The following is a 6,445-nucleotide window of genomic DNA, read 5'->3' on the forward strand; positions in this document are numbered from 1 at the left end:
TTGCACCGGGTTGGATCTTCCTCTGTGCACCAAGCTTCCGCTGGTCGATCGACGGAAGACTCAGCGTCACTAGCCACTAGCAAAGGCTAGCACGCTCTCACACGCAAAATATACATCCCAGTCCCTCAGAAGGAAGGGTCCCGGCCTTTTATGGCGTGATACGAGGGTGCCGGAGCTATACTCCGGCGGGAAGAAATAAATGGAGTGCGCTCTCGCTCCTCCAGTTCCTGGCGACGACTCGTCGCTACCAATACACCGGCCACTAACTCTTGGCCCTGCCAGGGATGAACACACGCTACACTAGTAGATGTGCCCACCGACAGTCATAATCCTACCTACCAGGTTTACCTTGAGCTGCAGGTCGTTCACTACAGGCATCGGTGTCGCCCTTGCGTGGTTGGGCGGAAAAGCTGTTCTGTTATTGTTGCCCGAAGGCTTATCTTGTCTTCTCTTAAGTTTCCTATCGATCAATACAAATATCAAGTATAAACGCGTCCGTTTTTGGACCGCCAGTTGTAACTCACGACTCTTCGACGCTTTCTCTGCGACGTGACGGCGCTACCGACGACCCAAACGGCCGCTGAAACGCCACCGACGTCTGGGGACAGGCGCCGACGACTCATAAGTTCGGATCTTGCCAGTAGGTTCGCACTGTACTTAGCGAGGTGTAACCGCCAACTCTTGACTTGGGACCGTCGACGAGTCATCGCCACCGACCAATTTAGGCCAATCAGCGACCGGGGCGTTTGGTCCAATGACTGACGATGTGCCAGTTGGCACCGGCGCCTCGAGCCTTCTTCGTCCCGTGTCTCGGCTTTGGGTTTTGGCCTCGGCTTCATTTCCCGATACCACAACTGCCCCCACCGCGACTCGAGCCGCGTGCTGGTGAGCGTCGGGGTGCTCCTGCGCCATGGTCGGTACCTCGCGCGCTGCCTAATCCGCCGTGAACTCGGCGCTCAGGACTCTCGGTGTGTCTCGGTCTTCGCTCCAAGTAAGCTGTCTTCTCTTGTTCGCTCGCCGTCTTCATTGCTAACCAGGATCTTGGTATCTTGGTCAGTCTACGCCTGGTCGAGAGAGCGCGCGCGGTGCTGGCAGTCCGCCTGCTGCTCCTGCTACCTCACACTCGGCGGTGTCCGAGGATGAGATCGTTGCTGAGTCGACGGCCAGTTCGGCCACGGTGAGTTTCCTGCCGTCTTCTCGCTTTCAGTCAGCTTCACGCGAGGTGCTGATGCTTGGCGGCTTTGTGCGTTTGCTTCCCAGGTATTCCTGTCATCTCCGGGGTTGAGTTCACTCGCTGGCGGCGATACGCCGAACCAAGCTTCGCTGGAAGCTTCCGCTGAGTCGTCTGCGTCACTGGCCACCTCTCCTGCTGCTCCTTCGGTACGTCTCGTTGACTTGCACCTTGATCTTGAGCTGCTCTCGCTTACCTTCGAGGTTTTTATTTTCGTCGCTTGTCTTGCAGGACACTTCTCTGGTTGGCGTGCCCGTTGGTAATACTGCCAGCGACTCGGTTGCGATCCAGTCGTCGCAGCTAGTTTCTCGGCGTTCTACTTCGAGTGCTCAAGCTGGCTGTTCCACCACCGACGACTCGCTGATCACGGTGTCGCGTGAAGCTCTGGAACAGATCGTCATGGAAGCCAGTGCTGAGGCGTCGGAGCGCGTGATCGCAGTGTTGGGTCCTCGGCTTGATCTCATCGGCCGTCTTAATGTCACCCTGCACCAGGGTCCCAACATTCGTGGAGACCGCCACGTGGGCTCTCGCTAGGCTGCTGCTCGCTCGTTGGAAGACGTGGTGGCGGCGGCTCAGCCCAACATGGGGGTCCACGATGACATCAACTTTGACTTGTCTGTGATGCGAGGCCAGTTGCATTCCGCTGAAGCCGCGCGTGCTGCCGCCGAAAACTCGGCGATGAAGGAATCGTTCAAGCACGAGAAAACCATGGTGAGGCGAGGCCGATGAAACCTTGATCGCACAGGGGTGGTTTGTATAGCGTAGCCCAGGAAAATACTGGGCGTCAACAGAAGAAGAATAAAACCCAGAGTGCCGCAAAGCAAACCCTGAAATTCACCCTCCCTTGTTTGGCGTGAGTACCTTGCGTGATCCCTGTCGGCTCGTTTATCTTCGACGGAACGGCACTTCACCGGTGTTATAAATGTAGCCTTTGAAGAAGCGCTGAGGTCACGTCTAATCCAGAACGCGTCCTCGATGCTGAAGGCAACCCAGAATTTCAGATCACCCGAACCCAGAATATCACGAATTCAGGATCTAGGATTTCACTTCCAGTCTGGGTGCAGCTTGGAACTCAGAAGGCACCTTACCCAAGTGCTCTCTTAGTCCGATAACCAACAAATACAGAGTATACAACACTACAACTAGCCGTCACTTATTCTTTGGGACCCTCGGACGGTGGGTCACTCACACACTAGGCTCACTCGAGTCTAAAATCCAGGCGCCTAGCTCGCCTGAATACTCGCCAATACGCGCACCACCCCCAATTAAAAGGGAAAATACAATCACTATCAGTTAACCTTCCCGTCACACGCAGCAGTCAACACAATATCCTGGAGGCGACTACTTAGCACTCCAGAACACAATCGGGAACATGAAATGGGCTACCACGAGCACAGCAAGTGACCCAACTAGGATATGAAATAGACGGATCACCCCAGGAAGCACAAGGCGTCTCTGGTCACCACCTAACTGGACTTAGAGTAGGTGGAGCTCACACAGACGACCCGTCCTTGTAGTCGATGTGCCCTTAATGTCCCGCAGTCGTAGTCTCAGGACCTCCGGATTTCCGACGGCAGGCTTGGCCGAAGTCACTTGCGCGTTACAGGGAAAATTGAACTCTGTTTTGGTTATCGACTACACTATCACTTCTCTCTTCTGCACTCTTCTTCGGGCAAATGTCTTCGGTTCACTATGCTTCGGGTCGAATATCTTGGCTTCAGTATACATTGGGTTCAGAGGTCCTGACTAGTGACGACTTGGTCGTCGCACCTTCGTCGTGGGTTAACAAATGACTTGGTATCACCATGCAGCGAGTCCGTTGTCTTGGTTACAGTATAGTGTGAGCACTCTCCTTCTTCTCTTCGAAAAAGTCGAGTCGACAGGTCTTAGTGGATTCCCGACTGTTCTTCAAGCCACACATCACTTGATTGCAAACTGGCCTCAAACTGGCTCCAAACTTGCTCTGCATTCACACTCAGGATTCCACTTGGTATCTTGGGTGATTCTTGGAATCTTGGTGTAACCTGGTGAATCTTGGCGTAACTTGGTGAATCTTGGATGTCGGCTTGAGAGATACTTGGTTTTAGTATAGGGCGTCTGGATTCACGGTCTAATCCCAGGACTCCATCTTGAAATCCTGGGGTACTTGTCTTCACACAAGTGAATCTTGGGTTTCCGTGGTGCACTCTGGGTGCAAACTCTTCTTCATCACAGACTAGCGTGTATCTCCACAAACATCAACTTGTACGGCTTCCAGTGCGTGATCATGGTGGTGGTAGTGGGTGTTTCTTGGTACTTGATCCATCTTGTCGCTCTGGACCACAGCAAGAGGAGGTGTACTCTGGGATACGTTCTCCAGAGACACTTTCCGCCAGCATTTAGGCACTCGTCGTATGGGAAAGTTCGGTGGCTGGACTGAATGCACTGTTGAATCCGGGGTGTGCACGCCCAGGATTTCACACTTCCAGCCGGTTGGGCCCATCTGCGGTCAGGCGCAGGATTCCTTCCACAAGAACACGCCCCATCCCTGTCGCCACTCATGTCACACGGGTACGGCCGCGCCGCATCCTCTCTCTCTCCACCAATCACAACTCAATATAGACTCCAATTCAAACCAGTGACGGTTCGTCGTCAGCGAAAATCTGGGGTCGCTATGTGTCAACCGCCCCTCCTCGTCCAAGTCCATCATAGAGGAAAATATTTCGAACTGGTGAACCATGGCCAGACCACTATCACACAAGGCGCGCCGCAGCGTAGAGTTCGACACGGCCGTTGCACTCTGTCGCCTTCCAGGATTTCAATCACTTCTGCACCCTGTCTCCCCAACGGTTGGTTGTCAGAACCCATCTTCAAGGTACTTTTCCCGAAAGCACAAAATCACTCGCGCGATGCGAGGTCACATCGCCATTTCACAGCTCGTCAACATGACGGAGAGCTCCTCTACAGCGACGCCAGCGCCCGGCACGGCGCCTTCGGCGCAGCAGCGAAAATCTGGGGCCGCTATGTGTCAATGGAGTTCCTCAAGCAAGCAAACGCGGAGCTCGAGCACTCCAAGAAGTAGGTCAAGCGTTTGCGAATCTTGGAGGCTCACTGCCTCCAGGAGATGGAGGGTTTTCGTGGAGCCGTGGATGCGCACACCGAGACGGACGCCCGCTTGAAGAACCGCGTTAGAGCTGCTGACGATGAGTGCAAGCGTCTGGCTCTCCAGCTCGCTCGCGAGCAGACGGCATTCAAGGCTGCCGAGGCGTCGTCGACCGCACAAAACAAGCGTCTTCATGATCTTCTGGCTCGCTTGGATACCGGCTATGACTCGTCGTCGACTCGCCTCCAGCGCCGAAATGAAGACCTTCAAGAGCAGGTGAAGCGGCTAACGCGCGCCAACCGGACTCTTCGGGCGCACGTCAAGTTTGAAGACATGGACCCAGACGTCCTTGTGTTGATCTCCGAGGGTTCGTACTGGTTGTTGAGTTGCTGCATGTGCTGGCTTGTGTTCTCATTCTGGGCGATGACTCATGTCTTACAGGTTTGCCGACTGGCGAGTTGAACTGGGACCTGCTGGACATTAGCCACGAGACTCGGTGGGTCCTCAAGGACATGTTGACTAATACCGATCCGTCTCGCACCGAGGATGCCATTGCCGTTGACTTGGCCCATGCTGCCTTCCTGGAATCGGATTCTCACGTCGAGTTGTCGTCGGAGGAGCGGTCGGCTGAGGCGAACAAGACAACGCCTGGAACCCGTGCTGCCGACGTCGAAGCAGACCGGGCTTCACGCGCCGCGCAGGTTGGTTGCTCACGCAAGCGCTGCTCGCAAGAGGAGGCCGGTTCCCGTCATGTGCGTGGTCGGTCAAGCTCTGTTTGCCGTTCGGTGTCGCAAAAGCATGTTCGTTCTTCGTCACTCCGTCGCAGTCCGTCCGCCAGTCGTCCGGGCAAGAGACCTCGCCGCTCCGCCGAAGACTCAGCTTCTGCTCGTGGATCTCGTATGTCTTCTTCTCGTCGAGGTGGTAGCCGTGAGTCTTCGGTGACGGCTCCTGGTGATTCTCGGTCTTCTGCTCCAGATGGTGAGCACTTGGAAATGGAGGTGGAGGTTGTCGAGTCTTCCGGAAGTGTTCCTGCGGCTGCAAGATCACCGTCCGCGTCGGCGGTGCAATCTTCAAGTGCTTCTAGGGCTTCGTCGTCCAAGGGCAAGTCGAAGCGGAAAACCAAGGGGCGATGGGATCGTTCTCAGCCGTCTACCGGTCCGCCAGCTCGCGCCGTCTTCTCCGGGGCCGCTGCCAAGTCTTCGTCTGACAGCTCACCTGTCGTTCCTTCGCGCAAGCCTTCTCGTGTGGTGGAATCCTCGGATGAAGATGCTGCCTCGTCAAGCACTATTTCTCCTCCTTCCGAGCAAGTTCACGTCGACTCTGGCGCTTCTCTTGAGTGGTTTCCAGACACTGGTTCGGGGGCGGAGAATTTGGTTATTGGATCAGTGATTGAGTTACCGGAGGGCGTTCCCCAATCTTCTTCTCTCTTGGAGCTTCCAGGTTCCGAGTCGTCGGGTGCTATCCAGGGTGTTGGTGTGGAGCCTAAGAAGACGCCTCCTGCTCCACCGAACACTCAAACGAGTCACCGTCGACAACGCCGTCGTCCTTCCGTTCCACGCCATCCTGCGTCTTCCGGAAGCAGTCGAGTCGTCGCCACTTTATCGTCCACTCCTGGGTCGGATCCGAGCTCCCAGCGTCCTCTTGCGGGATCAGCAGCCTCTCGTCCGATTCTCCAAGCAAGTGGCCAAGTGGGCTGCGCCTTAGATCGAGTCGCCTTTTACGCGTCCTGGGGATCTCAAGTGCTGGACCCAGATGCTGAATGCTCGGTTGCCTGTACCGGTGCCTCGGGATCTCCGAATTCTTTCCAGTCCTGAAGGCATCGCGGCGTTCGCGGATTACAAAAACCCTGATCATCCGTGGCAGAAGCTGCGCCGACGACTCCCGTCTCAAGCGTGTCTTTTTGACACTTCAGAGTTTGATCCCGACTCCAAGGTGTCCCAGTGGGCTTCGCCGATGACTCGGGTGATGGGATATTGGAGCAATTTCCGTGGGAGTGGCAACTCGGACAACGCCGACCTTGATTTCTCGCTTTGGGAGCGCGATCACTAGATCCTTCCGAAGGCTGTAACGGGGTTACACGTACAAGTGGCTGCAAGCCACTTGTGAATTTAACAGATAGGTTATCTGTTAAA

The sequence above is a fragment of the Phytophthora cinnamomi genome, assembly GCF_018691715.1.
Source record: "Phytophthora cinnamomi strain GKB4 chromosome Unknown Contig37, whole genome shotgun sequence".
Taxonomy (NCBI): domain Eukaryota; phylum Oomycota; class Peronosporomycetes; order Peronosporales; family Peronosporaceae; genus Phytophthora; species Phytophthora cinnamomi.